General features: G+C 39.1%; 2 pseudogenes; one reads left to right on the top strand and one right to left on the bottom strand.

Annotated features, from left to right (window-relative positions):
- LOC129485303 (tripartite motif-containing protein 43-like) overlaps nt 1-21,426 on the top strand; it is a 61,180-nt pseudogene that overhangs the window by 18,437 nt on the left and 21,317 nt on the right.
- On the bottom strand, nt 7,745-13,597 carry LOC129484723 (putative tripartite motif-containing protein 64B; annotated as a pseudogene).

Raw genomic sequence — 21,426 nt, forward strand, 5'->3', positions numbered from 1 at the left:
ATTCACTATCTACAGTTAATTAACATCAGGGTGCAGGGAGGGACCCCGAGCCCCATCGCTGTGCACAGCAGGGGCTGGGCTGTCATTGCAGGAGAGCAAACCTGGTCTCCCTTCTGAGCAAAGAGGAGGAGGTGGGAGGGGCACGGCGGTGGAGGAATTCTTAGCCATCAGCACAGATGCTGGCAGGCCTGCTCTTCCCTCACTCTGGGGGCCTGGAGGTCCCACCATGATAACACCACATTGCCTCACAGAGGCCCCTGCTTTTCTGTCCTTGGTAGACCTCAGGGTAGGTGGTGCCAGGGATCATAAAGAACTTAACCAACTGGGAGAAGAAAACAGGCAAAGGAAGGAAGTGTGAATGAGGAAGAAGAGATGAGGCAACAGGGGTGGGAGAACGTGGTGATAAAGCCAGGGGGGACAGTGTGGTGGCAACTGACAGGAGAGGAGAAGGAGGCCCATGTTCATCAGTCCCCTCCTTCCTGAACAACATGAGGGGTACAGGGAGGGCGAGCCCTCAGTGAGTGAATGCAGCAGTTCAAAGAAACAAAAATAGACAAAAATAATAATTGTTCTCCTAGGACACCAGGTTTTTAGGGAGACCACTGTGAGACCTCTGAATGCCCGATGCCCAATAGTGCTGAGTGGGTAAGTGACAAAAAGCCTGCACCCCCCAGCCCTGTGCACCATCTGAGACCGAGGAGCCTGGGTCATTAGTACCTAGGGCTAGAGGAAAGGGCTTCCAAATGGCTCAGGATGATGAGTGGGCATTTCACTCCACCTCTGGGACCAGATGACCACACCTCCCCTGAGGAATCCCTTAACCAAAATAATTGAACATAATAATGTTGCTTAAATATGACCTGGCTCATCTGATCACCCCGACACTGACCCCAGGACACCCCCCTCAAGGTGGCTCCAGTTCCTCATCATCTAGATTTTTCTCCCTGCCCTCCCCACACTCCCTGCGCCTGGCTGGAGGCTGGCTTGTCCCCTCTGCTGCCCACTCCAAAGAGAATAAGAAACCAAGAGCATGGGCTCGCTATAGGTCGAGGAAAGAGGCTTGGCGACACTTCCTTTGACTTCGAAAATTCCTCTACTAGCAAATCTGCATCCACATGGCAAAGATGAGAAGTGCTGGGCCAGTAGCCGGGCACACAGCTGCAGAAGATACCTGGACCTGCCTCATGGGCCAAAGGGAAGGGCTGCCCACAGGCAAGCCACTTCTAGAGCGAGTCCAGAGAGATCAGGGAGAGTCTGGGATCCAATCAGGGATGACCCTTCTTTCAGTTGGGCCTGGTGGGTTTTCAAAATCCAGTCTTTCCACTGGGGCCATACCAAAGCTCCCCGGGAGGTCAGGCTTCCCAGTCCCACCAGAGTCCCCCATGAAGCTGTCATTTTCTCTCAAGTTGCATACACTGGCCAGGCAAAAGCAGCTTCTACTCACCAGGCAAGTGGCCAGCTCACCTTCAGATTTGCCAAAGAAATCTGGGTCCTGCCCCATACTTGCTGGCTTGGCAGGCTTTTCAAAAAGCAGGTATCTCTGGAGCTGTTTTGTGGACACCAGGAGCGTTACTTGACAAGCCCTGTGCTGGCCCCAGGGTACCCTGTGCACCTGGGTAAGGCTGGAACACATTGGGGACAGGGATCCAACATGCCCACTCTGGAACAGCGTGGGAACTGGAGAAATCGCCAGTTGTTTGCTGTCCTGCCATTGCTGTTCTACACATCCCTGGAGACTATGAGCATCGGTTACAGTGTGGTGGCACCTGATCAGGACCAGAAATGTCCATTTTTGACCTGAAAGAAGCAGACACCTAAGGCTTAGGGTAGATGTGGGGGCTCCATGCCATTCCCAGTGCCAACTTCCCATGGAGGAAACGGGAAGGAATGTCTGGCCACCCACCAAGGGTCAGATGCCACATCAGCCCAAGCAGAAGCTGCCTGACACTGGCTGTTCCAATGACAATAGGACATCCTTGGGAAGGTGGAGCCATTTGTGAGAGCTCAGGATGGGTGTCCTGGAAATGCCACTTAAAGGCGACTGAGGCCTCTCAAAATGCCCGTGTTAGAGCTGCAGCTCTCCATGTGGGCTGCAGTGCAGTCACCTGTGGAGCTTTAGGACAGGCCCAGGGCTCAGCTTCCCGGACCAGTGCCTTGAGAACTTTCGCAGCAGGGATATCCGGCTTGGAAAGGCATGCCTGGGAGACCATGCGACACTGCCTGGCTGGGTCCTGGGCTGACAGAGGTGAGCGTGGAGCTCGTGGTGACTTGGTAATGCTGTGAATTATGTACGTGTGGCAGGAAGGTGCCACAATGCCAAGGCCCCAAGTCTTGGAAATTCCATGAGGCCCACGTGAGGTTGAACTAAACACCAAGTGCGGTCCTCAAAGGAAAAATAAAAGAAATACCCACATAAGGGACTCTTTGGAACTGAGTCTGGAAGAGAGGGCTGCCTGGTCCACTCCAGGAGAATTTGCCTAAAATAAGTTTGCTTCCCATTGCATTCTCTTTGCTTGTTCTAAACATCACCTCCCCCCATTCCCTTAATTTGCATCATTCTGGGCTCCTTACTCTTGTTGCATCCTTTTTTTACATTTTAAGGATGTGTGGATTCGATTTACTTAAGAGCATATATGGCTTAATTTTGTATTTCTGGTAATCATCTATTACATTTCCCCCATTTTATCAAACGCCACGTTTTCTTCATATCTATTTCTAATATGTTAAAAATTTTGTATCCAGTTTATCTAAAACTCTTTGATTAAAATGAGTTTAATTCTAGCAATACATACATGCTTATCTCTGCGTTGTTTTATAATTTGACGATAAATGTTTTTCCCCAGTATAGGACTGTATGGATAATACTTTTTAAAAAGATACAGCACCACGCTGGTGGCCGGAGGCGGGGGGCGGGGGGAGGCGTGGGCGGGGGGGCGGGGGGGCGGAGGCTCTGTCTGGGAAAGCCTGGTGGGCGCCAAGGTCCCTGCTTCTTGCTTCTGTGTCCCCAGGGAAGCCCTAGCTCCGCCCCCAGCCCGGCAGAAACCTCACTTCTTTTACACTATTGTTGGTTTTTATTTTAACTTTTTAGGACATTGATAAAATCACTTTCTGATTTTTGAGATTAAAAATTAAGTAATTTTCAACTTTACCCTTTTTTAAATGTTTCACTATTTTAATGCTTTTTATTTTTTGTATATTTTAATTATTGTAATTTATATCTTCAATTATTATGGAAGAATTTTAGAAAAGTCTTTTCACATAATAAAGTCTAATTAATTAACTATTATTTATTCTTTCCTCTATCTCAAATACATACTTTAACCTTTTAGAACACTTTGTTTTGAGACTGTTGTTACTTATGTGACATTTTAACTATTATTCTTCACTCTTCTAGTGAATTTTTAATGTCATTCAAAGGGTACATCTATCTATACTGAGAATTAAACATAGTTCTCAACAATATTCTCAAGTATTAGGAATTTCACCTTCCAATGGCATGTTAAGTATGTTCTCCTTCCCTTCTAATGCATATTCCCCGCCCCCGCCCCCTGCTAATTTTGTATTTTAAGTAAAGACAAAGTTTTACCATGTTGAACAGGCCAGTCTTGAACTCTTGACCTCAAGTGATCCACCTTCCTAAGCCTCCCAAAGTTCTGTGATTACAAAAACAGCAACTAAATGCTGGAATGATGACCGGGAACTTGTCTAGAGTCTCCAGTGATTATCCTCCTTATAACAAGACAGAAAGCCTTCCTCAGAATTATCTAGACTGACATTACTCATTGTCCAGACCTGTTAACAGACTCCTGCAACCAGTGCTGTGAGTCTCAAATGTGCTCTTTCAGTAATGCAGTAGAAGGCCCGAGTTTCCACATAGTAGTATCCTTCAATGCCTGGAGTCTTTTAAGGCATAAGAACGTGTGGACCCTATGAACCATATGTTTTGTAAAATCTCAGGTTATGTGAGGTGTTTGGACAAATTAAGTTTCAGGGTGATATCCACTATTGAGACAGAAAATTAGTCTAAAGAATTAAGACCTAAAAGTTCAGTATGAGAAAAAGTTGTTTTGCTTAGAGCCTCCTTATAATTGTCTTACTTGTTTTATCGATATAAGCAGTAGAGGACAAGCTCTACCTGATACAGCTGGCCTAGACATATGCAGATTTAATTGTAGAAGTAAGAATTATACCTTTCAGGTTAAATGGCTACAAAAAATAATTAGTTGCTGTTTTTGAGACAAGTTCTCACTCTGTTACTCAGGCTGGGGCACAATCAGAACTCACAGCAGTTTTATACCCCTGGACTCAAGCAATCCTCCCAACTCAGCCTCCTGAGAAGCTGGGACAACAGGTGCACACCACCACTCAAGGCTAATTTTCTGTTTATTTTTTGGTAGAGATAAGGTCTTACTATGTTGTCCAGGCTGATCTCAAACTCCTGGCCTCCAGTGATTTTTCTGCCTTGGCCTCCCAAAGCACTGGCATTATAAGTATGGCCACTGTAACCAGCTTTAGATCAATTTTATTTAATACAGACAGCTTCCCAACTAAAAGTATTTTATTAGAATTCTCTTAATTCAGCGAAGTATTGTTATTACTGACCCAGTCTTCACTTATTTTCAGCTTAGATGCAAGAACAAAATTATCTTTCCGTTTTAATTTGTTTTATTTTGTATTTTCAAGGTGCACAATATGTCGTTTTGAGATACATGTGCATAAGGAAATGATTACTATAATGAAGAAAATTAACAAATCGATGATATCACTTAGCTGCGCTTCTTTTCTATGTGAGATCACCAAAAATCTAGTCTCTCAGAATATTTCCCAAAAACAATACAAGATTATCTAATATACCTACAGGATGTACATCAGATTCATTTATTCTACATTACTGCACCTTTACCATTTTACCCTTCATTTACCTATTTTCTTCCCACAAATGTAACCACTGGTTTTAATGCATTGAACTTTGAAAAGTCGATTTCAAATATGAGTGGGACCGTGAAGTATTTTTGTCTGTGTGTCTGTCTTATTTCACTTAGGAAACCTGCCATTTACGTGTCTCCTAAATTTAGTACAGAAATAAAGTGGGTAAAGAATGTGTCTCACTTTTGTTAGATTACTTTTTTCCAAGTTATCCTCTTTATCAGTATTATAGAAGAGTGAAAATTCTTGTATTAAAAGAAACTATAACCAGGCTATTCATGAATAACTTCTTTCAGGGATAAAAATCTCAGGAAGTTCAAGATTTCTGTATTAATGATTGACAATGTTCTTAGTGGTCTCCCTTAGACTTATTTCAATTGTAAGTAAGTCTTGGTGATATTCTAACATAAATTCTGACAGGTGAAGAGAATAAATATCTCTAGGAGAATCAACAGAATAAGATTATCTTGGTTAAATGGCTAAGAAAATATGGTAAATAGACTCAGAAACTTTTTCATCTTCCAAAATCAGAGTCAAATACTAAGTGATCGTAAAGTAGCTAATTCTGTCTTCCTGCCAAAGTGAATGTGAGCTAAATTAGCAGAATGTCAGGAATAAATTTTTCCTTGAAATCTAGCAACAAATAATGTAATTAAATTATGAGGCTTTGACTGTTGCATAGAGTTTTAGCATCAACAGAAAAGCTCACAAAACATAGGTGAAAATCAAAAAGGAGTGCTGGGTTGGAGCCCTGAGGTGAATAATTTTATCAGCTCAGATCACTTGGAAAAAGGCAGCGAGTCCAAAAGAAGCTGGTGATAGGCTTTCTCTCTGCTAACTCCTAATATTCTGCATGAAATATGTGGAGGCAGAAGAGAGACAGTTTATTATAGTCTACGTGATATAGAGTGAAGGAATAAGAGAATCTTTCTGATAAGTATCTTCAAAATTTGGAGAATCATTCCTATCAAAATCGTTCATTTAAGGGACTAAAATATAAATAAGATGTTTCTTGCCACATAACCCTCAGCTAGCCAGGCTCTAAAAAGGATGACACTGGACACCTCGACAGTGGTAAAAAGCAGGGTTTACTCACTCTTGAATAACAACTGGTGCTAACCTTAGGCAGCAGCTTATCTATTTGGTTGAGGTTCACCTTTGTTTCATTGAACAAATCTCTTGGGTTATTTTCAGTTGTGCCAGTCATTTAATTTGTTTTCTGAATCAAATGATAAGAATAAATATGGTTTAGAGTGTAAACAGCATTCCCAGATACATTACAACTTGGCTTCCCATCTGCCTAATTTTGAACCTATAGGACAGGAATAAAAGCATTGTGAGAAACACCAGGTGATTTCCTTACAGCCAAATACTCTTGTCCCTCCTACTTTGCTCCTGGCTTTCCTGCTGCATGGGACATGGCAATAAATGGAAGTTTCCTGCACAAAGAGGTAAAATTCACTTGTTGAAGATGTCAGTCTTCTTCTTGACCAACTCCTATATTGGTACAAACATGTGAGAGAAATGCACCTTCTGAATCATTTCAAATTAGTGGTCTTTGTAGGAGCACATAAGCCGGTGTGCTAGGAGACGTAGCTATTACATTCTCTTATAGAATTTTCCATTCTCTATCATCTGGATTCTTATTTAAAATGTAAACAAAGTTTGTTCTTTCTACTGCATAGGAAGGTTTATGCCACTTTATGCTTAGTAAGTAATTAAATTTATATGTCAGTTTAAATAAGGACAGCCTCCATTATTCTAAGTCCTGTTCCTGTTCCCCATCATCTTATATAGGAACCTTCCTCTTTCGATTGTTTATATTAAAAAACCTAAGACAATTGAAATCAACCCTGTAAAAATTAAGCTACAATTATTTTAAACCCTAACATAATAGTGTTATCTTTGATATGAATCTGAAGATCAATTTATTTCTTATCTTTTGATAGATATTCATTAGTATGTTCTATCCTATTTTGTTACTTATATTTTGGAAAACTTTCTTAATGTTAGAATAATATTTATACATATTAACTCCTCTACTTATCCATTTACTCATCTTATTTACTGTGTGATCTATTCTAAAAATTGCATTGAATAATTGTAATATATTAGCAAAGAAGACAAATACTGCCATTGCCCCCTCGGAATTTTCAATCTGGTAGTAATAAGTATAAGAGTTTTCTGAATATTATAATCTGATATAATATATTCAGAGAAGATGTAATAGCAGAGAACCCCGGCACTGAAAAACTGTTGTATGAGATGAAATGTGATTAATAACTAGGATGTTGAGAAACAATAAAGTCTGTGAGGTCAACTTAACTTGCTCAGACTTAAAAAGAAAATAAGCACTCTTTTTATTCTTTGTAAGATAAGATATCCACCACTTCATTATTCTACCCCAGCCTGGTTCAAATATACAAGTAAGACAAATGATTTACAGTGTGTACAAACTGAAAACCTACTCTCTGAAAAAGGAATCAGATTAAAAAAAGAACGTACATCGTATGATTTTATTTACCTGAATGCAAAAACATAAAAAGTAGATTAAGTGCTGTCAAGGAATGGGGGAGGGTGAATGGAGAATAAATGTTAATGTGTATTGGGATTCTTCCAGAAGTGATAAAAGTGCACAGGCGGTAGAGAGCTCTGATGCCTACACAAGTGTGATATACTAACAATCTCTGAATTAAATACATTAGAACATGACTTTCACGGCAAGTGAATGAATCTCAACAAAACTAGTACAAAAAAAATTACTGATGTTCTAGTAAAGATTCCACAATAATTTATTAAATAAAATAACTTAATTAACAAATGTACACATTCAAGGTGGTTATCCCATTTATAACCATAAAGTAATTACATTCCATGAAGTTACAATGAGCTCACAGGCTCTCACACGTAGGGTCTTAGGACACTATTTGCCTCATATATGGGAGGTCACAATAAATCATCATGAAACCAACTTTTCATGTACAACCAAAGCAAAAGAAAGGCCTCAGAGGGGAAGAGAAGGAGGAAGGAGGAAAACCATAGATCAGAGAACCTTTAGAAACATCAAAAAAACTCACAGATCCATTATCATAATCCAGAAACACCCCAACCCGACCCAGAGGCCTTTGCACATACTGAATTAAAGGTGGAGAGTTGGTGGAGAGACTACAGTGATTGCTGCTTTTTGAGGAAATTTAAAAAATGTTTCATCAGAATCAATAACGATATTGGCATCTGCAGTCCTGAAACCTCTACAGACTCCCAGAATCCAGTTGGAGGAGAGGGTCACATCCACCTCCCAGAAATGCCTGCGGGAGGTGAATGCTTGTGCTCCCCACACAGCAAAGCTCTCCACTCCCTGGGGATCCACGGGAGCACTGAGATGGTCATCTCCAAATATCACATATCTCACATCCTCAGAAAGGCTTATATAGCAAGGAATCATTTCCGTGCTCAAAGCATTATCCACTGACAAGGAAAAAATATTATATTAGTGAGTGCTATGAGGGACAGAGGCTCTGTGGCCCAATTATTCACTTCATTTGCTCTTCTTCCAAGAAAATACAGAAAAAAGGAAGCCAAGAGAGTTTAGCCCCATGCATGCATGAAGATGAAATGTTATTACACCTCTACAGCACATACAATTATGTATTATTCCTTAAATAATAGAGAAAAAATGTGACCATCTCACTGGGCGAAGTAATGATTTAATGTCTGTCTCTGCATAGTTTGTTTCAGGACATATCTAAAATGTTTCTTTTTCTTCAATAGAAAAATCTTCTTGTATTATTTGTGTTTAAGATCATCAACAGGTAGACATCAATTTGCTTTGATGTGAGAATTTATTGGAATGTAAGTAATGCCTGTTATAGTCTCAAACATAAAAAATTTGGTAGAAATTAACACATGTAAAATTTATGTTTCTGAAAAGAATACTCTGGCTTTACATTATCTGTTTAGCTCCTGATTCAATCTACTCTGGGTTCCTGCCCTCTGCTACTTAGACCTGCTCTCTAGAATGGGCCTAACATGGTTAAGGCATGTTCACAGATCCCTCACCTTTCACTTGTTACGAGATGTATCTGATGGCATTAGAATTGTTCTGATTATGGATATTTCAGTCATTTTATTTGTTGATCAAAATGTTCTGATTTTGTAAATAATAAAGGTTACTTGTAGAATGCATGTAAATGCACATAGAATAGAAAGAATTAAAAACCATTATGCCAAATCTAAGCCTTCAAAATTGAATTAAATTGAATAAACATGAAATACTGATGCCACCGTGAGAACCAGTGTCTTCATAACTACATGATCTGAATATTCTTTGTCCTCTTATTCTACAGATAAAGTATGTATCTTTCTTTACATGTTCAGCAAACTGTAAGTCAAGAAATTGACTTTTGATCATTGTAATATTACTATGCAGGTAGAGAAGATGCACATGTTTTGGAAAAGTATGTATTACCTACATGTCAAAACTAATAAAACTTCAATGGGAAAAGCCTCAACCAAGGGACGCAAAAAAGAAATAATTTGAGGCTAGACTGCCAAGCAGCTGGCTCTTGCCTCTGAAGTTGTTGAGCATGTCTAGGACTCCAGTTATGTGCTATGAAGTGAGCTCTGGGTTCGCTGGCTGGGGCTTTTGCATCTGTGCCAAATCAGTCCTGCAAAAAAAAAGGCCTCAGCTATAGTTCCAGGCCCAGAGTTAATCACACAGTCATACAAAGATATCACATTTTCATATGAGATGTTTTCTCAGAATTCTGCCAGTTTTGGTTAACTGGTTGTACATTTTATTCCACACTCTAGGGGCCATAAGGATGTTACTTTTTCTAAATTTTACTTCCATAAAAACCCAGTTTCCCCAGATATGTTATTCTCAGACGTTACACAACTTCTAAAGTCATTAAAAGTCATTGCCTCCATCTGCCCATCACACCCCCTGAGGGTAGGCAGAAATCTTGGGAATATTTCAGAGAGTAGAAAACTCAGACAAAAACCTTTGGGGGCCGGGTGCGGTGGCTCAGGCTTGTAATCCCAGCACTTTGGGAGGCCGAGGTGGGCGGATCACGAGGTCAGGAGATCCAGACCACGGTGAAACCCCGTCTCTACTAAAAATACAAAAAAATTAGCCGGGCGCTGTGGCGTGCGCCTGTAGTCCCAGCTACTCGGAGAGGCTGAGGCAGGAGAATGGCGTCAACCCGGGAGGCGGAGCTTGCAGTGAGCCGAGATTGCGCCACTGCACTCCAGCCTGGGCAACAGAGCCAGACTCCCTCTCAAAAAAAAAAAAAAAAAAACCTTTGGGACCTCAGGCTGCAGTTGTCACTAACGCTAGTCAGTGTCTAACAGAGAATGTTCACTGAGACAAAAGGCTTTAATCTTTTGTGCAAATCAAAGGAGTCTAATTCCAGTCTGAGAACCCTGCTCCTGAGGGTCCTGAGGCAACCATTTTCCTGAGGTCTTTCCTAGAACTGGATGTACGGTGATGGAGCAGGCCCGGGTCATTCATGCTTTTAGGAACAAAACATCCCTCCTCAGCCCATCCTTAGGGAATCTCTCTCCTCCCTCTGTCTTTTTTTTTTTTTTTAACCTCCGACCCCTCTAGAGTAGAAGACTCCTCTATGATTCCTCAGAGTAATTTTGTATTAAGATCTGTGGGGTATGGCTGGTCAGGATGGATGGATCGGGAGAGCAAACTTCCGAATGGCAAATTGTTTTTATGTATATTTTAATTCATACAAATTTTAAGATGAAAACTTTCCAGACCAAAGAGAAGAAGACCTCAGGCACTCTTTTGAAACAAAATTGGAAATAGCCCCTGACAACGATGTTAGTACTCAAAATGTATACATCCCCTTCATTCACAAGAGAACAAACTTTTCAGAAATAGCATTGTTTTTAGTGTAAACTCACCTTGCTGATGCATTTCCCACATCCTGCAAAAAATAAAAGATAATGTTAATTATGAGAGATTTTTCCTTCTGCATCTTTTATCATACTCTTGTTTCTTTCTGTTTTAGTGTTTTAATAATGTATATCTTTTTTTTTTCCTGCTAAGGAATCATTCAAGGCTACATTAATAACAGAACCTCAACTAAACAATAAAAAGCTTCATCAGTGGGCATTAGGAAGAAAGGAGCTCAGCAAGAGATGGTGGAGTAAAGCAACGATATCTAGGTTTCCAGTGTCATTAATTTCCTAATCTTATTTCCAAGGAAACTCTGACCACACATGACAACTATTAAAACAAAACAGAGAACCATATGAGAAAGAGAGTACATGGACATTGATGAGCAGCTTTGAGAAATCTTGCCCAGGCAAGGGGAAACCCCTCAATGTCTTCAGCAAATCACTGCTGTCTGGGACATCAGAGTGAGGAGGAACTAGGGCATGTAAATGGAGTATTACTAACCTTCCCCTGGCCTAGAGTTCTAATGATTTTGGATGATCTCTCTGTGTGGATAGTACTCCAAATTATATTGAAGAGAACTTTGTTATATGTTATCAGCTAAAATGGCAAAAATTTCCCAAAGATTACCAAAGTATGCAGTAATAAGTGAATGGAGAAATGTAATGGTGGAAGTCAGACAGCATGTGTCACTTAGCTTAGAGCAGTGACATATGCAGGTGATATTTGCATGTCCTGGCAGCACTGTCCAGCAAAGGCTTCCTGTCTCTGAGGATGGACCCTCCCTCCTCACCTGGAGCAGCTCCCTGTCAGGCATGCGGCATGTCTCCCACAGCTCTCTGTACCTGTCTTTCGTCCCTTCTAAATGTTGGGTCATTCTCACTTGACTGTCTTGTAGTTGTTGGAAAAGCTCTTTTGCTTGTCTTTCCAGTGCCTGCAGATGCAGTTGCTCCTCCTCTTCGAGAAATATATGCATCTTTTGATATTGAATACTGATTATCCTCTTCCTTAATGACACATAGTTCTGCAGAGACGTTCGGTTAAAAGGATTACATGTTCTCACTCTCAATAGAAGACTTCAAATAATTATGTGCTGGGTGTAATCAAGCAACTTGTAAGCTTTCTGCCTCACTCTTGCAAGGAGTCTTGAATATTTGCTATCTTTTTCTGTCCATCTCTTTCAATGTTCCTATTCTCTCTCCCTTTTTAAATCAAACCTTTATAAAGACTCCTGGTTTCTGTCACTGTGACGCTTCTACACATTTGTTACTGAGTCAATTATTTCCTCTGTTAATCTCTCTTTTAGGATTTTTCCATGTCTGATTCACCTACATGTTAAAAAACATTTAGCCATACACCGTATTATGCAGTTTTTTTTTTTACTTGTACCATATTTTTACTCTATATACTATTCTATTTCACCTTCCTCATACCCAATCTTAGTGAAATGTTGTCTCATCTGCAGTGTCTGAAAAGGTTGATACCAACCTTCAAATTTGAACTAAAATACACATCATGCCGTTTATCCAATATACTAGAATTAATTTGGCTAGCTTGTGTGGGCTTCTCTGTTTGCAACTCCTATTATATCAATTGAAATCACTACATTTTCTTGGGATGAAATCATTATCTTTCAACTGGTAGTTTGAATTTAGCTAAAAATTATAAGCTACCATCGTGTTTATTTGCATAAAAATGAAGAAAACATTTTCATTCTTACCTCTAACAAATGAAATTTGCTAGTTTCCTGATTTAGATTGTTTCGTGTCTGTTGATTGATTTTCCATAAATAGTCCTTTTCCTTTATAAGTTTCTCCTGCAAAAGAAGCAAGAAGCTTAGCAATAATGAAGACAGTATAGTAGATTTCATCCCCTTATCAATAAAAAAAAAGGCTGTCATTGAAAGCAACATAAATTAAGTTAGAGTGGAGTGGTCAGATTTTTCCAAGTTAAACACATTTGGTTCTAATAATTTAGATGTGAAAAGTGATAGAAACATAATAGAGAGTTTTAAGGGACCCTTCAGATAATATCATCAATTTCTGAGAAACTGGCTTTTATATAACCTGACTTTGAACAGTGTTCTTGGTGCTGGCCACCTGCTCCACAGCTCCATTCTATATGTTTGAACAACGTTTCTAAGTAAATCTCCTTTAGTGAAGTCTCAACGCTGCTATGATTAGAGTGCCAAATTAGTCAGCAACATTGAAAGGACACATTTATGTGTTATGATTGACATGGAATAATCACCCCCTCCACCATCTGCATTCTCATCACCATCATTATCATAGGCCCTCATCATTCTTATTTGGGAATCTACATAATTCAAACTGCCTTAGCGGCATCACGTACCCTGCATTCCTCAGCAGCCCATCCTATTGGGCTGTGGCTGTGAGCCATGTGCTCTGGTGACTCAGAGCAGGGCCCACAGAGCAATCTCTTGTCAGCCTCACAGAAGAGCTCCTTAGCCTCCTCATGGAGCACACCGATATTGTGTGAGCTGTTGATGTTCTGAGGTCTGGTCTGTCTGGCTAGGGAAGCCAGCTTTTTGAGTGCCACACTGGTGTTGAAGTTGGGCTTCTCTGAGATTTGTCTGCACAAAGGGCAGTGAATTGATGCTCTGCCTTCTTCTGAGCAGAGGCAGAGGCAGGGCCTGCAAAAGCTGTGCCCACAGTCAATGGTGACCGGGTCTATGAGGTATTTCAGGCAAATGCAGCAAATGAGCTCATTCTGGAAGACTCGCAGGGCATCTGAATCCATGTTTCTGAAAATTAAAAAAAAAAGTGAGAATTTCTTTCTCTTATTTTTATTTGTCCCGATGAAAAGGAAAAAAAGGCTGGTGGACAATTTTCCTTGTCTACTTGAGCTCTGTCCAATATGTCTAATAAGTTAGCTCCAGTACAAACTGAGATATAGTAAATGCAAACATATGGGATTTATAAAATTTTCCCTCAATAGTCATCGAACATTCAGTCCAGGACTCCCTGAGATACCAAGATCCTAAGATGTTCAAGTCTCTTATTAGTAAATGGTGTGGGATTTGTATGTAACCTAAACCTATCCTCCTGAATACTTTATGTCTAGATTACTTTGAATGCCTAATACAATGTAAATGCTGCACAAATACTTGTAATGCCATACTGTTTAGTAACAGCAAGAAGATTAAAAATATGTACATGTTTGGCAGGGCGCGGTCACTCATGCCTGTAATCCCAGCACTTTGGGAGGCCAAGGCGGGCGGATCACGAGGTCAGGAGATCGAGACCATCCTGGCTAACACGGTGAAACCCCGTTTCTACTAAAAATACAAAAAATTAGCAGGGCGTGGTGGCACCTGCCTGTAGTCCCAGCTATTCGGGAGGCTGAGGCAGGAGAATAGCTTGAACCCAGGAGGCGGAGGTTGCAGTGAGCTGAGATCGCACCACGGCACTCCAGCATGGGTAATAGAGTGAGACTCTGTCTCAAAAAAAAAAAAAAAAAAAGAAGTACATGTTCAGTACAGCTGCTTTTTTCTCCCTGTAAATATTTTTTATCTGAGATTAGTTGAATTCACAGGTATGAAACTTATGGATATGAACAACTGTGATGCAAATGAGAAAATGAGACAACAGTCCTCATGGCATTTTTGTTAAACAAGCCGTGCTCTCAATCATTCCCAGTTACTTGGACAAGCTTAAATTCTGGGCGGAGGGTAAAAGCTGGGATGATTTCTGAGTCACTTATATAAGCTAATTAACGAAGAAGCTCATTCTGAATGTCATCCTGTCTCTGTCATTCTATCTCTCTCAATGATTCCATGATGATAATATATGAAAGACACTAAGTATCTATGGTATTATTCTATACTCCCTGCCTCCAAACTCACCTATGAAGTTTGCTCAGACAATTATAAATAAAGTAGCTTTTATCTAAGATTGATTAATCAAAGTGGACTGTCAGCTCCTAAAATTATCAATCATTAAATTTGTCCTTTTAACTTTAATATCAAAACTCTTCCTTTCAATACATTAAATGTAAATAATATCTATTATTTTTAATTAGGAAAGTTTTTTCCCATTGTCAATTCAGATGATTAGAAAGAACACTTTCACATTCTGAAATAGCCAATGTTTCACTTATAATAATTAACAAGAATTAATCAACAATTAATTATCTTCTAAAATAACAAAAAAATGAAGATACGTATTGGGTTTTCCACTCTACACTAGAAAATCCAGAAATGCAGTTAATGGAAACGTGGCCACCAGTTCACCTTTCCCCTTAGTGACTTGGAAGTTGCAGCTTCTTGGGAGCCCTTGCCAGTTGGTTAGATCTATTGATCTATTTTCTTTCTTTCTTTTTTTTTTTTTTTGTTGTTGTTGTTGTTGAGATGCAGTCTCACTCTGTCACCCAGGCTGGAGGGCAGTGGCACGATCTCAGTTTATTGCAACCTCCACCTCCCAGGTTCAAGCAATTCTCCTGCTGCAGCCTCCCGAGTAGCTGGTATTACAGGCGCCCGCCACCATGCCAGGATAATTTTTTTGTAATTTTAGTAGAGACCGGGTTTCACCATGTTGGCCAGGCTGGTGTCTAACTCTAGACCTCAATCGATGTGCCTGCCTTGGCTTCTCAAAGTGCTAGGCTGCAAACATGAGCCATCATGCCCGGCCGATTAAATCTATTTTCAACAGCTTTCAAATCTAGTCTGCAAACTGCAAATTTTGAAGAGACAGCAAATAAGACCTTTGCAACAAGAATTTTCAAAGTAATTCAACATTTTTAACATTCACTTTGGGGTACATTATAACCACTACTACATGCCCACATTCTAGTGAACATTTTAGGTATTTTATGGGTTCTATCATTGCATGAAACTATGGAAATATATCTTTTCACACTTAAGAAAAATCTAACAATACAGAAAACAGTCACATAAAAAGAATCAAATAGCAAAGGAACACAGACCATATCTTACAAACTGAAGATACTTTATATTGATTTTCTATAAAATCACTAAGACGGTTATTTGTTTGCTTAGAAAAGACCCAAGCATGCTGCCAGGTAAATTTAAAGTATTTTTAAGAGTAAAAGTGAGCATGATGGTTTTGCTGCACATTTTATACTCACAAGGCTACTATGAATGGTCTCAGTCTAGAAGCTCTGTAGACATCCAAATTAGAAGTAACTCCTGGTGCTCCAAAGCCCAGCAGCCACAAATCCAGTAGGCCCTCACTGAAGTAGGAGAAATCTCTGGACAAGCATCCTTTGAAAGTGTATGGGCCCACGAAAGACCACACCCACTTCCTGAGGTGGATTAGATTGCATAGAAACGGGTAAATTGGCTGATTAGGTTTATAAAGTATTGAAAACCACACTTGGGGGCTCAAAGCTCAACAGAGAAGGTTGGAATGAGATGCAAGAAAGTTGACTTAACACAGGGTACTCAAAGAAATATTTTAAGTATAACAATTGTTTCACTAAATATTATCACATGCTAATTTTTATTTTGTTTTGTTTTTGTTTTTGTTTTTGTTTGTTTGAGACGGTATCTCGCTCTGTCACCAAGGCTGGAGTGCAATGGCTCGGTCTCAGCTCACTGCAACCTCTGCCTCTCGAGTTCAAGCGATTCTCCTGCCTCAGCTTCCCAAGTAGCTGGGATTACAGTCGCCCACCAGTAGGCTCAACTAATTTTTGTAGTTTTAGTAGAGATGGGGTTTCACCATGTTGCTCAGGCTGGTCTCAAACTCCTGATCTCAGGTAATCTGCCCACCTTGGCCTCCCAAAGTGCTGGGATTACAAGCGTGAGCCACTGCACCGGGCCACATGCTAACTTTAAAATTTTGTTTCTCACTCCGTTTTAAAATTATAATTGCTTAAGTGCCTAGCAGTTATTTATCTGAATATGTTCAAAGATAAAATATTAACTGGGATTACCAACACATCTATGCTGTGTAACTCTCTTGTTTAAAAAAGTATAACAAGGAACTTAATTGTGTTTCACAAAATTGTATATATAATGGTTGATATAAGTAGTTGTTTTTCTTATTTTTACTATTTTATGACTATTTCCTAATGATGGATTTATATGAAAATAAAATCTGTTTTTTATTTATCCACCTTTTTGAATAATTTTAAAACTGAAACTTTACATATATATGTACATAACTATCTATAACAATGTTATGTATTAATATTTTTAAAATTATATAATAATTAATTTACACAATAATAATTATTATTACTTTTTTTTTTTTTGACATGCTGTCTCCCTCTGTCAACCAGGCTGGAGTGCAATGGCACGATTTCGGCTTACTGCAAACTCTGCCTCCCAGGTTCAAGTGATTCTCCTGCCTCAGCCTCCCGAGTAGCTGGGATTACAGGTGTCTGCCACCGTGACTGGCTAATTTTGGTATTTTTAGTAGAGATAAGGTTTCACCAAGTTGGCCAGGCTGGTCTCGAACTCCTGACCTCAGGTGATCCGCCCATCTCGGCCTCCCAAAGCGCTGGGATTGCAGGCATGAGCCATGGCACCTGGCTGTTATTTACACAATAATTATGTCCATAATCATCTTTAATAGTGCATGAAAGTTATTTGTAACACAGTTGCCATATTAACAGATTTTGTTGTCTTTTACCATGATTTAATAAATCACCGATGTTTATACATAGTTGTATTCATAAATTATCTAATGTTTGGGGATTTAGGTCATTTCTGTAAACTTAAAATTAACAAACCTAGCTAGAAGTTGAAAAAGTAGAAATCTATATAAAAGTCGCCATTTACATATTAAGAGACATTTAAAAAATTATGAAATTCATAAAAGCCAGCATATCCTAGAAAAAGATGAAGTGGCTGTCTTTTTAATCAGTCCATGGCACTGCAAATTAGTATGTTTTCTGAAGTGTCATTTGATCAGTATTATGCTTCAAAAAATATATCCAATAAAGTTAAGAAAAAGTAATCATAGATATATATATGCAGACATTTCCACAAATGTTGTTCTTTGAAAACAGATTCAAATACTTCTTAAAATGTTGCATATTATCTACCTAAGTGTAGAGAAGAAAGACTTTCTGGTATTCTCACTTCTCAGTAAAAATTTGATTCTACATTTTGTAGACTGCCCTATATTAGACAGAAATAAACAATAAGCAACTTATGAGATGCATATGAAAGAATAAAAAATAGTTGCAAATTTTAGTGCTAGAAGCTGAAAAAGTTATCTATTTTACTACAAGTGTGTTATCGTGCAGGGTAGGTAAGAGAGAAAAGGCAGTATTTCCTTACCTAAATAAAAAATACCCTGTCATTCAAGTGAAAATATCAGACATTTATTGATCACCAATTCTGTGCTAAAAACTGTTCTAAGTGCTTCACATGTTCTAGCTTACTTAATTGTTACAGGAACCCCATAAGATAAATAATATTTTATACTCATTTAAAGATTAAGAAACGTGAGAGCAGGAAACTTTAATAATTTGTCCATAGGCATACTCTAATTAAGTAGGAGAACTAGGGTTTGAAACCAGGCAGTCTGTCTCTGAAAACTGTTTTCCTTTCAGTGACATTAAATATGTTGCCAAAGTATCTTCCTAAGCCACCAAATTACATACAATATTTTGGGGGGACGCTTCTTGCATGCTGGCAGAATTGATTGAAAGTTGACAAAGCTTTCAAGTATTGTGCAGGCTTTGGTCCACTTTTTTGAATAATAATATGCACACTGTCCTACATCTACCATACTGTCCAACCCTCTATCAATGACATCACAAAAAGCCTGTAGGCGTGCTCGGCCAAACCCCATAACAAAGGCATTGTGGAAATCCTAGTGTGCAGTGCAGCTCTGCTTTTCAAAGCACAGAATGTCTCAGAGGGTCTCTTATGCGAGCTACTCTGATTATTCACAAAATAAGTGTCTGCTATGGACTCTCCTTACTGGTAGAGATTGGAGCCAAAATTGTAACAAACCTGCACTTTCTGCACATGTATCCCAAAAATTAAAGTAAAATAAAAAAAAAAAGTGTAAAAAAAAACCAAGACTAAGTCCTTAAGGAGCTCATGGTCTAGTAGTTGATACAAAGGAAGGGACAGTCATCCTAAAAGTCTTCCTAAAAGAAATGACAGCTAAGCTGAAACCCAAAGGGTGAGGATAGTCTTATCTTTTCTGATAGTAAAGTCTAAGTGACAGCAGTTGTCATGAGAAAAGATTGTGGGGCCTGGCATTGTGGCTTATGCCTGTAATCCCAGCAGTTTTGGAGGCCGAGGTGGCTTGACCGGTCAAGCTGAGAAGTTCGAGACCAGGCTAGGCAACATGGTAAAACTCCATCTCCACAAAAAATACAAAAATTAGACAGGCATGAGGGTGCATGCCTACAACCTCAGCTAAGTCTTAGGCTGGACGATTGCCCGAGCCCAGGAGGCAGAGGTTGCATTGAGCAGGGATTGTGCCACTGACTCTAGCCTGGGTGACAGAGTGAGACCGTGTCACACACACACACACACAAAATATTAGTTCTGTTCTCTTCCTGGGTTGATATCCTTCTATTCTATCTAGGCCAGAATGCTTTCTGAAATGGAAATGTGCCTATATTCCTACCTGCTTAACCTTATTATGGGATTTTGATAAACTACAGGAAAGTAGTTACACTCCTCTCAATGTCTTCCAAAACGTACTTGATGTATTTGGTGCTCAGTGTATGAATTGTTCTTCCCACAAATGCCTTGGATTCTACTAAGGGTGAGTTCCTTGTATTTCTTTAACTTGCCACAATCATCCATGCTTCTATTATTTTATATAACATGATTACCTTGTCAGTGGAATTATACATAAATAAAATTACTTTGAAGCGCTGTGGCATTGCCCAATAGAATTGACGATCCACAAATTTTATAACCCAGACATTCCAGTTATCGGAAGATACTGTCCGGAAAGAGAATCTATTGGCTATTTACATTAGGAGACATGTTCACAAAATCAAAATACAAAAATTATTCCAAATGTACAACAGCAGAAAATGAACAAATATATATCATTATGCACCATTTATCCAACTTTGGGTTTTCCACTACAAACTCACTCTTGATTGTTTACATAAATAGATCTGGACTCTTTAAATATTTTTTTCTTTGCCACGTGTTAAGATGTCAATCTGTGTGAGTAGAAAGCATTGGAGAGAAATTCCAAAAAAGCGTTTCCAATCTGCTTTGGAAATGACACCTCCAGTGTCTGGCCCGGAGGGCATACAGGGATACACCAATGCCCAGATTGTGTAGTTCGGGCAGCAGCTATAGCATCCACTTCCTGAAGCTCGTGGTGGCCAGGAGAACTGAGCAGCCATGAGCTTCTCCTGATACTGCCCTTTGCCAAATCTGAAGTGGAGCCTGTCTGGCATGACATTTCTTTGTAAACAGCTTTACAAGTGGCCCAGAAGGCAAGTTTCTGGGGAGCTCTGAAGTGTGGATTTAAAGCAAGTTGTTCAAGCGCAACAGCACAGCGACTTCTTAACATTCAGTGAGGCCAAGGGGTGAGGGGAGTCTTCATTGGCTACTCCAACTTCACCCTGGAAACAATGGCAATTCCTTATATGTGCTCAACACGTATTATTTAGACTTCTCCTTACATTCTACTGGACAATATTTCCTTGCTCAAATGCTGTTATAATTAATCATTCTTTATATTAACTTTCCCTATTCACATTATTATATGTTTTCTCTGTCTTGACAGACCCTGAATCTTCCTTTCATTTGAATAAATGCTATCAGTCTATCTATCTATCTATCTATCTATCTATCTATCTATCTATCTATCTATATCTATCTATCTACTTACTTATCTATCTATCTGAACACCTAAAGACCAGTGGAAAAAAATCAAGTACCACAAAACTATACATGGTATGATTTTATTTTAAAAAGTTCAAAACTACCTAAAGCCAAACCATAAAACATGTAAATAATATAGCCATGTGTGATAAAATTATAAAGAATAACAGAGGAAATAAAGATAAACACAAAATTCAACACAGTGAAAAAGCACAACTGTCATTAGTGCACGGGGAACCCAAAGATATTGGAAATGTTATTTTCTTAATATGGCTAGTAGGTTCACAAATGTTCATTACTATTTTTCTCTATACTTGTGTGTTATATTATAGTCTTTTACATAAATAAAATATTTTAATAAAAAATAATGATTTCTTATTCTATAGAGTGATTACATATACTAAAAGTGTAATTTAATCAGTGTCCCAACTAGTGTGCTGAGATAGTGATCCTCTCAGCCTTGGGAGGCCAGGCAGGGCATGAGGCCTCTGGCTTGGAGCAGTTGTGCATATTCTGCAGTGTGCTCTATGACAAACTGATGTTTTCCCACGTATGAAGCGACATGGACACACTAGACTTGATTCCCCGAAAATGCAGATGAGAGTTTTATGATATTTGTCCATTCCCCTTGGATTTAATACTGACTTTGATTCTTCTACTTCAGAATAATCTTGTATAATTATAAATTTTGATTTTTTATTTTTAATCCACAAGAAAATAAAAGAAAAAATATATACACAGACAAATATATGAACACTCACATAACTATATATACTATCCATCTTTA

Source organism: Symphalangus syndactylus, chromosome 6 (assembly GCF_028878055.3).
Source record: "Symphalangus syndactylus isolate Jambi chromosome 6, NHGRI_mSymSyn1-v2.1_pri, whole genome shotgun sequence".
In the NCBI taxonomy this organism is placed as follows: domain Eukaryota; kingdom Metazoa; phylum Chordata; class Mammalia; order Primates; family Hylobatidae; genus Symphalangus; species Symphalangus syndactylus.